The 19,755-nt window shown below is 39.4% G+C and overlaps 1 protein-coding gene across 4 annotated transcripts in view; it reads left to right on the top strand.

The window, feature by feature from the left end:
* EXOC6 (exocyst complex component 6) overlaps positions 1 to 19,755 on the top strand; it is a 182,031-nt gene that overhangs the window by 149,180 nt on the left and 13,096 nt on the right. The window lies entirely within an intron of this gene.

The following is a 19,755-nucleotide window of genomic DNA, read 5'->3' as shown; positions in this document are numbered from 1 at the left end:
CATGTTGGTGTGCTGGCCTGATTCCATTTCAGGCAATTACCTTCTGCCTACTGAATTACATCCTGCATTTTCAGTTTGACATAGTATTGTTCCCTACTGCCTGTCCTAAACGGTTATGTAGAATTGTTTTACCCTGTTAAACTGCTGCCATATTCCACGCTAGTGATGACTGATTGATTTCTAATGCTATGTCCATTTTAATTTTAAATGTCTTCAGTGATGGGCTCCAAACTCCTCCGTTGGGAAGACTGTTCCACAGATCTCACCATAAGGAAAATTTTCCAGACTGAATCTTACTTATCTTTGTTTCATCCCATTACTTCTATTTCCTTTTCTCGTTAGATTCTTATGCTGTGTCCATCACTAACAATTCATCTTCCTCAGTTTTTTTTAACCTGATATTATCTTTTTTTAAAAAAAAGGATTTATCATAACTTTTGTTTTCTTTTGTTTCACAAATATAGTAAAAGTGTTACCTGAACTGTGGAATGAATAGTTAATCAAATAAAGATGGGATTGACTTAAGCACTCCAAGCCCTTTGACAACATTATTCAGCAGTGTTGCCACTTGACAAAAGTCATCTAGAAAAAAGGGGTAATCTAAGAAGGGTTCCATGCCAGATTATCTGTGTATTCACAGTGTTTTCGCTTCTGCATAGCTTTCTCACGGCAATCCAAATCTTCTCAAAAAATGAAAATCCTGTTGTAAAATCATTTTGCAGATAGTCTTCCCCTCTCTCATGCTAATGAGCAAAAAACAGGGAGGAGGGGGAGCAGCTTTTTCAGTGATAAAGTTAAAAGGTATAGGGTCAGATTCTAAGATCACTTACACAGGTTTAATGATACCTTTGCAATCAATGAAGTTACAGTGGTGTAAATCTGGAATAAGTGAGCAGAAGATCAGGCCCATAGCCTGGTGTTAAAGCTATACAATGGAAATGTGATGTCTGTAGATAAGAGAAGTGGAAGAAGAATTTCAGAAACTGCAATTCGATGTGTGGAAATATAGTTCTCCTTTTGGAATTCTACATCAGAGGTCCTGGGCTGACAAGTAGACTTCATCCTTTTGGATTTTTATATCCTCCCTTATTACTAGTGTTGTAGGCCATTAAATGTCTTCCACTTTGTACTACAGTAAGTAGTTTAGTTGAAGGGAAGAGAAGTTTAAAGATTGATTTCATTATGGGACAACTTCTTTGCAACTTTCATTATCAGAAATCCTATAAATCTTTGAAGAGACTACATTTCTTTTAGGAAAAAAGTAATTTTCAGCTGTGCAGGAGCATGGGACGAGTATGTGTGCATTTACTATAGGAAATAAATAATATTTTTGTATGTTTAACTACCAGTTGTTGAATATGCTAGATAAATACTTATGGTACTGCTTATATATGATTATTTAAATTGTGCTTGGATTAGCAGTATGTGTCTAGAATTCTTTTTATGCTGTATAATACTTCACAGAGTGTCTTTTGCACATACTGGGAATCTACAAAATTTCAGATATTTTATAAACTTCAGAAATTTAGGCAATTAGCTTGTTATTGAGCCTCTAGCTGTAGAATAGTTATATAGCATATTTTGTTTATTTTTTCTTTTATATTTCTTGTGTGTCTCATGAGAAACTCATAGGGATTCAGGTATTCATAAAGAGCAACAGTTACCTTTTAGTAAGGATTTAACACTGTTTTCCCTCTCTTCCTTTTTTGTCATCCATTTCTCTCTTAATAGGATAGATGACAGTTCTTTTCAAGAAAACTTAGAAAGGCAACATAGCCTTTTTCAGAAACTTCTTATAAAAGGTCATGCTTCTGTTTTTTAGTTTGAATTTGATACTTCTTCATGAATTGTGGGATATGAAAGATAAGGAAGTAGGTCCACTGGTCAGGTTTTACCTGCCCACCCGGACTGTGCCCTGAGGTCAAACTCCTGATATTTGCTGTTCAGTACAGAGGAGTTGATGACAGGTAGGGGCTGATACAAGGGGGAAAGCTTGAACCATATCAAAGCTAAAAGGCAGGAGAATTGGGACTCAGTGAGAGACTGTAGCTAAAAGATGGATCAGCAGGATTGCCCTCTTTTTAAAAAGTAGCTGACCTGTGATGGAAAAGACTTTATCATCCTGCCAATCACATGCTTGCTAATGGAAGCCAGTTATTTCAACAACAGCTTACTCCCTCTGTGTCGTATCAGGACAATGTATAAGATTAACAAGGATAGGGCAATGTAGTATTGGAACACTCAGACACAAGAAATAAATCTAACTTATAAGGAACCAGCTTTGGAAGAACCAGGAGGATAACTAAGCTTTCATGGTTACTGTGGGGTGCAAGGAGCGGACTGGGCAGGTCGCTGTTTCTAAAGAGCACACTGAAAGTGCTTTCCTCTTAGCAACTCCTGAGCTGCTATCTCTCCCTGCCAGTAATAGTTCTGAACAGTCAGGTCCCAGTCCTCACATTGCAAGCCCAGTTCCCCCACATCCTCTCCACAGCTCTAGGAGAAAAGCTATCAAGAAGAGCTGCACCTAGCAGCAGCAGCTTTCTGCAATCAGGTCCCATTCCTCTTCCTGATTGTGGTGCTCTCATTGTCTTATCATGACCTCGTACACCCGCACCAAAAAAATAACAACTTTGTTCCTTAAGGACCATGTTTTTTCCACTCTACTCGACTCTACTTAGATTCTCGTACCATTTCTGTCACAATGGTATCTGAGCAACTTCCAGCAGTACATTAAGTGACCAGCATGTGTTGAACATGGTTCTGTCATTCTCCCTTTCTGCCTTCCTCTCTTAAGGAAAAAAGTTTTGTGTGTGGATTTTCTTTTATTTTTTATATGTTTTTTACTTGTGTATGCTGTACTCTGTGTGTTTATTAGTGAAGGTATGGCAAAGAAACATGCCTTGAACTTGGAATGCTAAGTGACGAGGTTTGTAGTAGTTCTTAGGGGATTTTTAATTTTTTTATTTAATACCATTGCAAAATATTTGTATAGTCATTCTTTTAAGAAAAGAAGGTAGAGGACAGGATGTAAAAAAAAAAGTGGGTAGTGAGAATGGAGCAGGAAGGAAATGTGGACTATGGGTTGCATACTCTTCTTGCTAAAAGAAATTATGAAAATATCTACATTGATTGTTGTTGTTTATATAGCTAGTAATGTGTGCTTAGTATTTTACAAAACCAAAAAGAGACAGTGTCTGTCCAAAGGAGCTTATGTACTAAGACTGGACATTACACTACAATAATAACAGCTAAGGGAAGATCAGGGGTAAGTGAAAGTAAGTGTTATGTGAAGATCATGGAATTGTTTATGTTCGTAGGCAACTTGTTGGCTAAAGACAAGGAATCACCCCTACATGGAGTGGGGGCGCAAATCAAACAAGGAGATCCGTAAAAGTCAGCGAGACCAATGGGGTGATCAACAGGGAGGCTGATGTCCCGAGGGTGGGGGAATGGAAGGAGAGGAGAAAAAAGGAAACCAACACTGCTGAATGAGGATTTAGGAGACGTATGTAGAACAGCAGCCCTGATGCCAAATGCAGATGAGCTGGATCATGTGTAATTTGAAGAAAGAAAGGGAGTGGCAGAAATGAAGGGAAACAGGTTGCAAGGACAAGAATAGGAAATAATAATTATTAAACCTTTCTCCTTTGCCTGTTAGGTGGGGATTTTCAGGCTCATGGACTCTCCCCCACTCTGCAGCATGTCTGGTTATTCAGAGAAACCTATTACTCCTGTAGAGTCCTACCACAGGCTGTTACATAAAATGGAATTGTGCTTGTCTGGCTTTCAGGTCAAGGATCATTGCTCTGCCAGGGAAAGGAGCTCAGAGTCTGGTGGGTAGCAAGGGTTTCTCTGTCTCTCTGCCCTTCCCTCTCTCCATAGACTGGTGTCACTGAAGTATAAGGAGCACTTCAGGCAGTCCCTGCCCAGAACAGAGGCACATAAGGGCTCCATTCCCCACACAGCCACACCACCTTGGGATTATAGGGAGACAGGTGAAAAATCTCTTCCCATGTTCAAAAGGACTTGGACGTGACTACATGGGATGTTACTCTGTAGCAAGCCCAGGTGTGAATCTACAGCGCACTAGCTTAGCTAGCCGCACAGTAATGTCCTGTGTGGATACTGCTACAGAATACTAAAAGTTCCATAGTATGCTTTTACATCCTGATCTTTGAAACAGTAGTACATCAGGCACCCTGGAACACTGTGCTGTAGCACTGTCCACACAGGATGTTACTGCATGGCAAGCTGGGGCACTGTAGACTCTCATCCTCATTTTCCATGCAGTAACGTCCTGAGTGGTACTAGGTCTCTCCTGAGCTTCTGACATGGGTGCTAGGCATCCTGAGGGAGAAGGCAGGCATCCTTTCATGTTCTTAGGGCCATTAATCTCACTAATACTTTTTGGTATCCAGACAGAATTCAACCAGGAGATTTTGTTCTTTGATCTGATCAAATTATATATTTGGTGTGAAACAGAAAGCTCTCTGGGGTAGGGACTGTGTCTTTATTTATACAATGCCCAATGCAAAGGAGTCCTGGCCTCTAGATGCTACCATAACACAAATAGTTACCACAAAGTTCTGGTAATTTCACCTAAACTAGAGTTTTTCCAGGATGGTTTACTGGAGTCTGACAACCAAGCACCATAGGAAATTGGCTACCAGATCTAGTTGTGTTCTTTATGCAGGTGCATCAGGCTCCCCCCTGCATATCAACATGTGTCAGGATTAATCAGAATGACAGATTAGACATACCTGATCTGGTCTAGTTGCCATTACCTTCACAATGCTGGGTGTTGAATTAGTTCTTCTATCCATGCAAGAACCACACTAGTGTTGTTATTATTCTTATAACTCCAGAAACCTTACTGTTCTAGGTATGTTCTTTCCACAATTACAGGGAAATAGTTTTCCTCCCATCATTTTGTTTCAATCCTTGGCACCCCTTGGGAAGGCTGTGACATAATGGGCATTCCTAGCTCTCTAAAGTTATATCTCAAGCATATGGCGTGTGTGTGTCGTCTCATTCTAGCCAAAATGCAAAAGCCTTAGAACCTCGAAGTTGCAGCAGGCAAGATGTTAAAATCCTGCATGAGATGGCTCACTAGGCATCTGGGAAACTATTTACAAAGAAGTAGTGAAGGCTGCCTTTACCAGGTCTGTAGAGGTATTGTGGGAGAAAGTGTGTGAGCCTCATCTGAGGAAAATTTGCAAAATAAGTTTCCATTCCTCTGCAGAAGCATCCATTGGTAGGAAAGTTCTGCTGGGTTGGTTCCCAAATAATTCTTTAAACTATAAAGCTCTTGCTTTGTATGGGGGTGAATTTCTATTTCTGCCTATTATTTATTGTACTTTAATAATAATTAAAACTCTGCTCATCCTTCCCCTCCCTTCTTCTGTGAATCACTGCTCACCATTTGCCATTGATTGAGGAGTGAAGCTCTGCAGCCAAATGAGAAATTTTTTATCTGATCATTATCTTTCTATTAGCAGCTTCTCTTCTCATCCAGCCCATCCTGGTAGTCTGGTAAATGATCAGAATACAATTTGTAAATACTGAAAATTTTGTCTAAAGGGAGACTTGGACACATAACTATCTTTAGGTTATTTATATATTCTATCAAGTTGTTTTCTTAATGCTAATAATCGGTTGCTGGAGGGTTTCTAAACTTTGGAAGAACACTTCTAAAGGCCTGAGGTGAAGGGTGGGGCGTACACCTGGAGCCTCCAGAAATATTGGACTATCTATGAATTCCACAGGTAGAAAGAATTGATGAATGAGGGGAGAAACTGCTAACAGAAAATTACCCGGTAAGAAGTTTCTCATTCTTCTTCAAGTGTTTGTTCTGATGGATGCTCCACCACAGGGCGTGCAGTCGCCCCTGTGCATTCTCAACTGAAGACTGCAAAGTAGTGTCTGCGGGTCTGGGCCTGTACAGAGCCGTGTCCCGCACTCTGGCAGAGAACGTATAAGGGAGGTTTAAGCCTGCCCCCCCTCAGTTCCTTTTCAACGACCAGCGTGACATGCAGGTTCTAGTGTCTGCTGTATTCAGCTTCATGAACTGCTCCAAGATTGAGATAAGCACAGTACCATCAATATACTTTCCCTAAGCCTCTGGAGCCCTTTAGGAGAAAGGCCAGACCACAGAAACAGAGGTCTCCACCTAATCAGTCCCGCCCTCTAAGAGGCACTTTTGACAAGGGCATCAAGCAGTCCTCTCCACCAGATCAAGTATTGTGTCACTACCTCCCATTTGGAAACCGACTATCACATTACCTACCTGTCTAGGGAATACCTTATTTCAGATAAGTGGATACTGGAGGTCTTCAAAGTGGGCTACTCTATCCACTTCCGTTCTGTTTCTCCTTCCCATCCATCCCCACATCCCCAATCCTCTTTCGGGACCCTTCTCATGAGGAACGCCTAAAACAAGAAGTTAATTCTGTCCTCGTTCTGGGAGCAATAGAACTGGTCCCACCACAGCTCATTGGAAGAGGATTTTATTTCAAATACTAATTTGTTCCCAAGAAAGACAGGCTGGAGACCAATCCTCGACCTCAGGAATTTGAACGGCTGTGTTCTAGCACAATACTTCAGAATGGTGATATAATTTACCCTAATTCCGTCCGTAGATCCAGGAGACTGGTTCATTGCCCTTGACCTACAGGACACCTAATTTCATGTAGCCATCCCCCACTCCCACAAATGTTTCCTAAGATTCATGATAAGGACAGATCACTATCAAGTTCTCTGCTTCAGACTCTCCACATCTCTGGGGTACTCACAAGTTTCTCTCACTGTTCCCATATATGGACCACTGGCTTCTCAGAAGCTGGTCTCCCCAAGACGTCCAGTCGGCAACATCCAGACCATTAGTACTATTCCATTTTCTGGGCCTCTGCATCAGCTACAAAAAAATCCATACTAACTCCAGTGCAGAGAAAAGACTTTATAGGAGCTACTCTAGACTCCACAACAGCAAGAGTCAGCCTACCCAAGGAGAGATTCTCCATTCTATCCAACCTCATTAATGTCAGCATTACAATGCAGCCCATAAACTCCAGTGAGGACATGTCTACAGGTCTTGGGACACATGTCAGCCTGCACGTTTGACTCCCCACACAAAGATGTACCTTAGATGCCTCCAGACATGAATAAGAACAGTGTATACACCAGACAGACACAGCCTGTCCAAACACATCAGTGCCTAAAAAAGGTGTTGGACTGTCTTATGTGGTAGAAGGACCCATGGAAGGTCTGTATTGGAACCCCATGTTTGCATCCAGCGCCTATTTGAAGACCCTCAAATAGATACATCTCTATTAGGATGGGGAAATCACAGCACAGGAAAAATGATTGGCACAGGAATCAGCACTCCATAGCATTATCCTGGAGCTGAGAACAGTACAATATGCTTACCAACATTTCCTTCACATCACGCAAGGTCACTCAGAGTAATACTGGACAGCAACGTATCACATCAACCAACAGGTTAGAGCAAGATCCCAGTCCTTACATGAAGAATTGCTTAGGCTGTGGAAGTGTTGCATCTCCCATCAGATAGAAATATTAGCAATATATCTACCAGGCCTCCATAATACAATTGCAGACTCCCTGACACTTCTGGCAAGATCATGAATGGGAGCTCAAAAACTCTTTCTTCCATAGCATCTGCCAGACCTGGGTATACTGGAGTATACCTCTTTGCCACTCCAAACAAAGTGAAATGCTCCACTCCAAGGGTGGTTACAACCAAAACTCTCTGGGGGATGTCCTGATAACATCAGGGCCCTGTACCCTTCTTTTTGCTTGCCCACCTATACTGTTAACCCTCTAGACCTTTCTTAAGCTGCACCGAGAAGGAGTGAGAGCTAGCTTCATAACACCTGCTAGGCCAAGGTAGGTGTGGTACTCAAACCTTATCCACCTCTCGGAGGTAACACCCCTCAGACTTCCTATCACAAATGACCTATTGAGGCAGAACTCAGGGTCCCTCATCCATCACAACACCCCGCTCTCTGAATCTCAGAGACTGGTTTCGCAGTCTCTCTCAAGCATGGAATTGACCTTTTGGATAGAGTTTAGTCAGTTTATCCAGTAAAAGCCCAATACTTGCAAGACTTACCTCCAAAAGTAGAAGCACTTCCAATCCTAGTGCTCCCTCCCATCTTCTCAATTCTTGGGAGTTCCGCTATCCAAGATCATGGAGTACCTATTGGAATTAAAAACAGAGACTCTCTCAATGAGCTCTATCAGTCTACATCTTGCCACCATCACAGCCTTCCACTCACCCATCCAGGGCTTCTCAGTCTTTGCCCACTGCACAGCAACCAGATTTCTTAAGGGCCTATACAACTTGTTTACTCCTGTTCAACAACCAGCCCCTGCAGTGGAACATCAACCTGGCTTTAAACACCCTCCTTTTAAACTGGTGGTGACCTGCTCCCTCCTCCACCTTTCCCTCAAAATTTCATTCCTAATTGTCATTACCTCAGCAAAGCAAAAGAGGGAGCTATGATTGTTCATGGCAGACCAACCATACAGCACCTTCTACACAGATAAAGTCATGCTATGTCCCCATCCTCGCTTCTGCCTGTAGGTCTCCTCAGAACATAATATTAACCAGGAAATTCACCTACCAATTTTCTACCCAAAACCTCATGCCTGCAGAGAAGAATCAAGCCTGCATTCACTGGATCTCAGAGGGGTTCTTGCCTTCTATTTGGACAGGACTAAATCATTCTGGGCCTCTCCCAAGCTATTTGTATCAACTGTAAATAAGATGAAGAGCCAGCCAATTTCCACACTAAGACTGTTCAGCTGGGTTGGGTTTCATCTTGACCTGTTATGAAAATGCTGGGTTGCGGCCTCCTCAAAGATTAACAACACATTCCGCTAGAGCTCAGTCCACATCTGTAGCTGTACTGAAGGATGTTCCCATAACAGAAGTCTGCAGGATTGCTACTTAGTCTTCTGTCCATATCTTCCCAAACATTCCAGCGTCTTTCCTGCTCCTGGAGATGACACTGCTTTTGGTGATACAGTCCTTAAAACTGTCCTGGATTTAGCTCCTCAGCACCCAGCTCCTCACTGAGTTACTGCTTCATAGTCTCCTACAGTGGAGCACCCATCGGGACATATTCATGAAGAAGTAGAGGTTACTTCCCTTACAGTAACTTGAGATCTTCGAGATGTTTTGTCCCTGTGATGCTTCACCTCCCCCCGCTTATTCCCACCTGCTGTGAAGTTTGGCTTTGCAGTTGAGAAGGGAATGAGTGATGGTGGGCTCGCATCTCCCTACATGCCCTCGTTCAGAGCATGAGGTGCTGCTCTGCAGTCTACTTTGCAGTCTGGTCCGTGTCAGCTGACTCAAGCTCGTGGGACTCAGGCTGCTAGGCTATAAGATAGCAGTGTAGACTTCAGGCTGAGGCTGGAACCCAGGCTTTGGGATACCAGAGTGTCTGGTTGGCTCCAATTCAAGCCCAAATGTCTACACTGCAACCTTATAGCCCCACAGCCTGAGCCCAGCTAGCCCAAGTCAGCTGATACTAGCCAGCCATGGATGTTTTATTGCAATGTAGATATACCCGTAGTTTCAGTATTAAGTATTATGTGCCCCGTACTGCACTTGGGAAGAAGTGCACATGTCTAGACCGTTTTTGTATGCACTTCCCCCAAAATGCAGCATGGTTCATTCTGCAGTTTGTTGGCACATCCAAAGAAACAAGAATGAGAAGTTAATTTTCAACTTTCAGTCCTAGATCCGAGGTGCCAATCAGTCAGTGCACCTGAGATTTGTAGGTGTGGGTCAGGTCAGCACTTTGCCCTTGAGGAAGGAGCATGCAACAGACATACAACACAATTTAATTTTTTTAATTGATTTATTTGCTTTACAGAAATTTTGAACCACCATATTTTTGTTAGTCATATCAGAGATCCAAGCTGTGGTTAGAAAAAACAATCCAAAAGAAATTTTCCTAGCCTCAGTGATGCCAAAAATGTTGTCATTTTTATTAGAAATAAAAAGGTAATTTTTAATGAACACTTCCAAGCTGGGGTTTAAAGAGAGAGCTCCTTAATTCCTCATTAGCAACCCTCTGATGCATCATTGCTGTTTTGTTTTATGCAGCAACAGGATAGAAGCATAGAAGACATGGACCCCACAAATGCCGTTCAGACCCGTACTCATATAATACACTAGGGAACAGTATACACTCACAGTGATGCTTAAATCTTACACGCATTGAACTTGAGGAAAGTGTAGAGCTCTTCACAACGAGGGAGAATCATGCTGAATATTTAGTCCACAGATACATATTTATGTAACTTGAAAGAAAAATTTGTCAATAGTAGATTGAAAAGGCTCAACCATAGTATATATATAAAAAAAACCCAAGCTGAAAACTCAAAGGACAATGTCAAACATTCCCAACAAGCTTAATTAAGTAAAACCAGTAATAGACTTAAACTACTTTGAGTTCAAATTACTTTAATAAGGGTGTTAATTACTAGGGGATTAACATTGCTTACATGTGATAATAGACATAGTCGATCAATAACGGATGAGAATAATATGCATTTAAGAAGCACAAGAATCTAGCACAGATTACTTGCTCAGAACGGATAATATTTCAAAGTGGTAGGAAAACAGAGGAAGAAGGACAGAGGCAGAAGTCCCATTTTTAATACCTTGGTGCTCAGGTAATGAGAGCCAGGCTAATTCTTGCAAAGTTACATATTACATGTCCTTTCCAATCACCCAGTGTAACTAAACAATTAACAAGAATTGAGACAAAATATTGTTTTATCAAGATATGTCATCTAAGTGATGGGAAGAAGGCTTTTCCAAATAAAAGAACTAAGATTTTGCTGTGGGCCCCAGAATTTCCTGAAATGTTTGTTAATACAGTTTAATAGCTATGGACTATAGAAGTAAACTTGAAATGGTAGGTGGGGAGGGGATTGAGAAATCACTGAAGATAGTCAACCAACAGTTACATTATCATACCTGGACTAGTGGTTTTGGCTTCACTTACAGTTTGGCTATAATCAATTCCGAAACCAGTGATTTTGGCTGTACTTGCATTCCTGGTCCAGCGGTTCCCCGGTCTAGTATAGTTTTTCCTAATGGATGCAACTTCATCAGCCAGAAAGTAAGTGGTACAGGCAAACCCTGGATTACTGTAATGTGCTTCTCATGAGGCAGCCCTTGAGGAAACTTCAGCTAGTACAGAATGTTAATGAGTTGATCACACTGTGCTTCACTGATGTCACTGACTTCTGCTTGGTTTGTGGGTGCAATTTAAGGTGTTGATTTCTGACCTATAAAGTCCTTTAAGTTTTTGGATATGGTGTGTGTTCCCTCATGGTCTAACTCAGATGTTGAGATCAGCTGGCACTTCATCTAATGGTTGACATGGATTTATTGGCTTTAGTTTACCTACAAAGAGGTCTCAGTGAAAAGCCTCCAATTTTGGAACTTGCTCTTGGATTGACAGAGCCTATGTTTGTTGACCTTTAGGACATATTTCAAGGCTTAGACACTTACCCCAGTTTTCTCCAAAGGTTGGGTTGAGCTGGTAGGATTTCAGTTATCTAGTTGGTGGAGTCTTTAGTTAGTATTATTGACATTTGGTCAATCTATTACATGTTTTTAAATTTGTATGGGTGTGCTTAGAGGAACTACTGTACCATAGATGTGCTATATAAATTGAAAAATAAATACCAAGTTGTTGTAGACAATATTGCTCTGGAGCAGAGCTTCAGGGAACAGATTAAAGAGACAGTCAGAGTGAAGAGGCAGAATCTGACCTCAGTGATGTATTGTATTAATTTTGGTGCCAGATGTTGGAGGCTTTGATGGTCATCTAACATAGGAATCCACAACACTGGACCATGTTACTTACCTCAGTGTTAGTCTTTACATTATTTCTTGTATTTAGATTTACAGTTTTCTGAGTGCTCAAGTTTATAGAGCCAAACAAAAAAAGTAAAAAAGACTCACCACCAAAACAAACTACTTCCCTTCACCGACTGCAGAGCCCCAATTAACCTCTGCAGAAACAGATAAACTCTCTAGCATTATCCAGAAGGTCAATGAACTCTGTGGGGGTGGGAGGGCAGGACATTCCAGAGTCAAGAGCCCCCTCAAAGAAAATGCCTTAAAGAATCTGCGTAGACACCTCATCAGCATCCAGTGCTAGGACAGTATCATCGTGAACCACCATAGCTAGCGCAATCTCAGTATTCTTCCTAGACACAACTCCATTTTATAGCTTGATCTGGTTTATGTGACGTATAGTTTGGACTGAATCTGAAAAATCTTACTGCATAATAATTGGAAAACTCCCCACAGAAAGAGATACTCAACTCTGTCATGAGATATGAACAATCCATATTAACCAGACTGTTTACCTCTTGGAACAGTTCTGCTGATTGGGACTTCGCAAATGGAAGTGAAGAAATCCTTTTTTGCCTCCTACACAGTCATAGTTTAAGATTTTTAAAGCTTCTTATGTCACAGTTGGTCACATGAGAACTGGACTTCCACAAACAATGCTTAAACTGTCTTCCCTTTTATGTCATTTTACCTAGCCACATTCTCAGATCATAGCTATGTCTTCAAAACACCAAACTTTCAATCCCAAGAAATAACCTGACTAGAGTTTCAAGCTTTACACTATGATTATTGCACTCTTGGGCAAAACACTTCAGTGTTCAGTTCTATAGTATAGTATATTCCCTTTGTAGATTTGATGTTCATGTGTACAAAGACAGATTGGATTAGCTTGTTCAAAATGGTATTTTTCCAGACAGTTTGACTTTTTGTTGGTAAAGAGTCTGTGTAACCTAAGGTTGTAGATACCTAGAGAGACCTACATTGATAATGCTGAAGTTAAGGCAAAATATATGCCCAAAGACAATAGTTCTTTGTTTGAGGGGAGAGTCACATAGAACCCATTCACTGGATATGCTAGCAGTTCCCAGTGGCTAGTAGTAAGATATCCAAATGGCATGCTGACGCTGTCCCCCTCTTTGAAAATAATGGATTATACAGTGAACATGACTTGTACTTAGAAACAGCATATTCCAGTTACACCAAAGTTTAGACAGCATTTAAAGAAAAACAAAGTGGTTCTGATTAAAATGATGGATTTTATTTTTCCTAGATAGCAGCAGCCGTAAACGCACATTATCTAAAAGGTTGATGCACATGACACAGTTTTAGTACAGATACAACAAATGTTATTAAAAGAAACTTCTGTTCCATTATGTATAATATGGCACTTTTCAATCTTCATTTTTCAAAACAAGCAAAGTATTTATGATTAAGCCAGTTTTAAACCTGATGCAGTTAAAAATCAACTTATAGTAAAATATAGCTTCTTATAGAAGAATATAGCTATATAAACCCAATGTAGGTAAAAATTCACTCTCCAGATCAGATATTACATGCTATATTTCAACCCAAAATAGAGTTTATAAACCTCTGTAAAAAAAGACAACATAAAAGTTACAGCTTTAAATTCAGCTATAATATTGTAAATGTTTCCTCATAATTATAGCATGTAAGTTAGATTTTGAAAACATTGTGCAGAACAGAGGTATAAGTTCTGTTTCGGGGGGCTGTGCACATAATTCCCTACATGATCTTTGACAGCGCATGCCTTTGCGTCATAAGCTCAAAAATTGGTGAATGACCCTGAAACGTGCATAATCCACAATTTTTCATCCACCCAAATTTTATCAGTGACATAGTTTTAGGCTTTGTTTGAAGGGACTTGGTGTACAGGCTAACTGACTACGCAGGAACAATTTGGCCAGAACCCCTGCCCTCTGGAGACTGACTGTCTGCTAGACTGCTGCTTTTGAAACTCTTGTCTGTTTCTAAACTCAAAAGACAGTGGTTTTTTTTTTGTTGTTGTTTTTGTTTTGCCACTAGTCCATTATTTTTTAATGATGAGGAAGAAGGCACTTTATAATAAAGACTATTTGCACTGTAATTACACAGATCTTTGTATTGTATTGCTATATTATATATTGTACTGGCCCGCCTACTTATATTTGCTTCAATTACTACTTCACAGCAACTTTTTTCAGGAGACCTTGTCTTCTTAAAGTATTAATGGGATTTGCAAAAGTTGTAGGAGCTGAATTTTTTTCTGGTTATGCTAACAGAGCAGCAAGCTTGTTCACATAACTCCAACAGCATGCATTTTTTTTCTGCAGACAGTCCTAAATTTATTTGAAGTGTGAGGTGTATTTGTATTTACTCGTGAATATAACAAGACCAGGCATCTCACAGAATATACCTCAAGGTCCAGATTTTAGGAAAGTATTTTGCCCTTTGGGAGAATTTAGGTTATAAAGGATTAATTTGAACTTTTGGCTTTTTTCTAAGCAAAACAACAGTTCCCTCTGGTTCAGATGTCATAACCTCTGAGTTTACATATTATACACTTACAAATGTGTGAGAGATTATACCCTAACATTCAAGATAGTGACAGCTACTATCTTCACTTACGGACATAAATTTGAAACAGATGTAAGTATTTAAAAGTAAAAGTAAGGTTTCATTTTTTGGTAAATGTTCGAATGTTCTCTTAAAGTACAATTTCTAAATGCGATATTTAAGTTTTTTGAAAACCATGAAACTTAAGTGCAGTGCTCTAAAAACTGGAGACTCAAGACATTGCCTTTCTAACACACAAACTGCCCTGCTTTTGAAAATCTAGAGGTCAGTTTTCAAAGCATGCCCAGGAATTTACCCTGCGACTCCCATTGACACTAATGGGAATTGCATAGCTAACTCCTGGCACATCACTTTGAAAGCATATTCCTTAGATGGTGAGCGATCCAGAAAAAGGGTAGCATAAACTATAGAGAGACATTCACTGATTGAAAGATCAATTTACACTTTGAAATATTATACTAGTGTGTGTTATTCCTGTTATGTGATCAGTGAGAGGATTTTAAAATTCACCACATTCACAAAATAAGTCACCAGGAATAAATAAAAAATACTTTGGCAAGTGGCAGGCAGACTTGCTAACCAGGCTAAAGTGATATTTGTCAGCACTGAAGAGATGAAGTGATAATTGGAGCTGTTTGGTGCTGGTATTATTCTACAGTTAGTGAACTTTTTTCTTGTTCTTAGCAGGTTTAAGTTTCATATCTGTATTTTTAAACATTTTTGTTATTTATTTGGTGTAAAAAATGCCCATGCTTTTCAGTTCTCTTGTAGAAGGTAATTTCATGGTGTTTATGCTTCAGCAAATATGGAAAGGATACATTTTGTGAACTGACATTATTTAGTGTCTGAAGCTTTTTTCATATAAAACCTGAAAATGTTGTAACTGGAGTTTATCAATTATTATGATTTTATTATGAATAATGATATATGTATTGTACACAAAAGCATTGTGCTTGTTTATATTTTATACCCACTGACTAAAGAGGACATTATTATTTTTATTATTATTTTATTACTTGTATTGTGGATATGCCTGTAAGCCACAGCTATGGAGCCAGAGCCCCATTGTGTAGGCACTGTACAAACATAACAAAAAAACTGTCCCTTCTTCAGACTTTACAATCTAATGGGGCTATAGTAACAGTTCCACTGAGATGTTCCAGTGATATCATAAACCATTAAAGTTGTGCTCAAGTAGTGTGCATAATTATCAAGAACTAAGGAATGTAATATAGAAGATGGATATTGTCCCTTACTCTCCTGCCTTCTTCAAATACTACAGATGTGGCTAGGTCTTTGAAGCGCCTCCAAATCAACTATGCTTTGAAAATACTGCTTGAGCTGAGTTGAGTAAGAACAGTATATGGTGCACATATTGCTGGGCTGAATCTCTGTAATTCAGGGATGTGACGTAAATACCAAAGAATGTAGTTGGAATCTTGTAATTCATAGATCTGATATCATACTTACTGAGAAGATTTTTTTTACACAGTTCACAGGGTAACACTAGTAATCAAATCCTTACTCACACAAGTAGTCCTATTCACTTCAGCAAGCTCTTTTAATAAGTAAAAAAAAGATTTTGCCTGATACGTTTAAAATGTTTGGATTGCAAACATATTCATGTGCACATTCACAGTGCAAAGGATTTTGTTTGTTCTAAAACAGTTTTTCCTTACACATTTATGCAATGATTATCAACATAGTATCATACAGTGTTGTTGGTGTAGAACGGCTGGTGTCATCCACTCCTGTAAGGTCTTCGTTTTGTTGAAATATTTCCTATATAGTCTGCAGAGTTGTGGATCCTTCTGAATGAAGAACAATGTTTTTATGTAGACTGTAAGCTCTTTCAGGCAGGGACTTTTTTAGAGGTGGGTGATGTGTGTACATTGCCTGGCATGATCGGACCCAATCCCTCACTGGAGCCTCTAGGCACTACCACAATTAAAATAATAATAAATGTGGTGTTAATATACTTACCTTAATTATTTAAAATAGATATATAATTTACAACAATTACGTGCAAATATTTAGATGACAAGCTATAGATCCATATTTAAAATGCACATATGTAGTTAATCTGTATTCTCTGTTCAAAAGTGTCTTAGGCTAGCTCATAATTGTATATGCTCAAGAGCATTATTTTCCTGGAAGAGTTCACCCAGCCTTTTAGGTTCTGGGGTTTTTTAATTAAAAAGGTCACAAACCATTATATCTAAATTTCAAAGAATTTACCAATTAGCTGTAGTCTGCAATGCCCAGCAGGTGGCTTTTATACTATTAAAAGGAGATTGTTTCCATCTCTGATCAAAGCAAAAACAAAAGTAAGGAAAATGTTAAGTATTTTGTTATGTAGTGCAAACCGTATGGGGTGTAAATTATAGGTAAATTGTGGTTAGGGGGATTAAATTGTAGCATTGCAGGAAATATTTTCTTTTGTACATTTTTAACGCTATTCTCCGTGAGGATTTTAATGGTAATATTTAAATATCTGTTTAGATTACTGATTGGCTAAGAAGATTAAACAGCTTGCTCTTTCTTAAGATGAAAATGTGAGAGTTTTCAGTATTTAAAAATAAAAATAAATGCACTGCCGTAGTTTAAAGCATGTATACCAGTATTAATGTCAAATTAGAGTAAACTGGGTAAGAATTGATTTTTTCTCAAGATACTGAAAAAGTTCTAATTTGCACTTTTCAATTAATTTAACCTTTCCAGATTTGTACCTACTTAGAAGAATGTTTGTGGCCTTTTGACCCTTTTGTTATCCCTAACTCAGAAAGGCTTTTATTCTGTAGGGCTTAGGTATAAAAAAATAAAAAGGAACGTTAATGGCATAACAGTCCTTTCTGATCACCCTGTGTAAGATGTTTATGCAAAGTGTCAATAGAAGCAATTGGCCTAACAGTGTGACAACCTACTTTGCTTGGAAATGGGCTAATCTCCTGTTTGGGTTATCCAGAGGTCAGGTAGGGATTTCTTTTTGCACTCCCCATAGTGCATGGGTACACAACTTATAAACACTCTTGAGAAGAAATTAGAGTCTACTGAGCCCTGATGAGTCACAGTTAAAATCCCAAAAATATAAATCTCACAGCTTTTTTTAATTAATTGAATCCCCCCCATCTCCTTTTTAGTTTTTTTTCTTTTTTTTTTCTTTTAGCACCATACCAAACACTGTACTTAAACATATACATATGATACTGACCCTCACGGAAGTTCTACCAGTATCATTATCTGGTGCTTCACTTTCATTTTTTTCAAGTAGACATCATGCCACTCCATTCTGAAGTTCATGTGGAAACTTACGTTAAATCACAATTTTTCAGTGTTACAACTGTTGCCCTGTCACAGCAGGTTGGAACTCAATAAGCGCTCAGGCAAGCATGGCAGGCCATGAAATAGGCCTTGGCGGGCTGCATGCTGTGAACTCCTGCCTTAGTGAATCAGCTTCTGTGTGTTTTTATAACTGCTTTTTTTCTCTGTTAATTATGCCCCAAGGCTGTGGAAAGACAGCATTTATCTGTTGAAACAGACTAAGCAGCAAGTGTTCTGACATGTTTATCAGGCAAATTGTACCTGACAAAAGGTAATTACACATGCAATCAAGTCTAGAAGTAACTGGGTGATTAGGGGTTAATAAACTGTTTAGCATAAGAGATATCCTTCTTGTGTTCAAAGAAAGTGGCTAGAAATGGTATAACTAAAACCAAAGCAGTAAAAAATAACTTTACTTTCAGTATGTGGATTTAAGTTCACAAAAATCAAAACAGGCTTCTAAAGTAGCAAAGATATGCAACTCGTCTTTCTCACAAACTCTCAAATAGCTTGTACCTAGCTGGGCAAGCCAAAGCTATTTGTTGGTTCAGTTGACAGCAAAACACAGAGAAAGACACCATTCAATCTGTACCCCACTATTTAGATCATTTAAAATTATTCTAGAATTACTTCAAGAGAAATTACCTGGTTTATTATCAGCAGGAGAGTGGGGTGGGCGGAGAGAAAACCTTTTGTAGTGGTAAACACCCATTTGTTCATGGTTTGTATGTATAAAAAGATCTTCTGTACTTTCCACAGTATGCATCCGATGAAGTGAGCTGTAGCTCACAAAAGCTTATGCTCAAATAAATTGGTTAGTCTCTAAGGTGCCACAAGTACTCCTTTTCTTTTTGCGAATACAGACTAACACGGCTGTTACTCTGAAACCTATCTGGTTTTGTTCTCTAATTGGCGCAGCAGTACACATTCCCTTCTTTGCTGGCCAGCACTGCACTAGCCCTAGCTGCCATAGGGGACCTCCCAAGCAGGATTGTGCCCAGCTCTTGCCCAAAAGCAAAACAGAAGGCAACTCTTATGCTCCTGAATAGAACCAGCCACAGTGGAGACCATAACATTTTGCTGCTTACAGTATAAATATGTAGCTATTTGCAATATATTAATAAAAATGAATATTTGAATGTAGGAAGACTCTGGTTCTCAAGGATATTTCAAAGGAGGATTCAGGTCTCACTAAGACAATCACTGCAAATAAATCTGCTAATTAAGGTTCCAATAATATATGCAGATCCCTCCAAACTGAATTTAAGAGCCTACAGGTAGAAAGGAAGATCCTAAAGTATATTCAGAGCAGGTGATAAACACCTTAACTACCTCGAAGAAAAAGTGCATGACTGTGGTGTATTTGAGACGTGAATTAGGTTCACAGCGTGATGCAGCTCCAAGAATTCCACATACAAAAACTCCTTCCCACACATTTTCTGTACTTATAAGATGGCCTATCTGAAGGACTCAAACTGAGCTGCTTAAGGCTCTGAATAGCAGCAGTTAATGCATTACTGAGCATCAATTACAAAATGAATCAATTCCCAGGGAGTTATATATTACCTGTTATTGGAAGACAGCAAGAGCTTTGAAACCATAACGTATTCACAGCTACCTTGCTTGGAGCCTGAACCTTATCCCTAAAGCCCTTATAGAACTTTTTTTTTGACCTATGGGATCAGTCTTACTACAACATTTCATGTTGATCAAAACACCATTCTTGATAGTCATCAATTGACTGAGTTGGGAGCTCTTTTAATTGAGGAACAGCTCAGTATCTTCTACAAGTGGTACTTAAGATATCAGAAACCTTTCAGTTAAAAGGAGCTGTATCAGTCCACGTGATGCAAGAGATGGCATAACTTTCCTGTTGTCCAAATCCAGCTCACCTGAAAGAGTGTAGGTGTAGGGCATGTATTAGTGGTGTGAAGAGCATTTAGAAAATACATTGA

The sequence above is a fragment of the Lepidochelys olivacea genome, assembly GCF_965140295.1.
Source record: "Lepidochelys olivacea isolate rLepOli2 genome assembly, chromosome: 7".
In the NCBI taxonomy this organism is placed as follows: Eukaryota; Metazoa; Chordata; order Testudines; family Cheloniidae; genus Lepidochelys; species Lepidochelys olivacea.
Note: the sequence above shows the minus strand (reverse complement) of the source record. Positions and strands in the feature narration are given on the sequence as shown.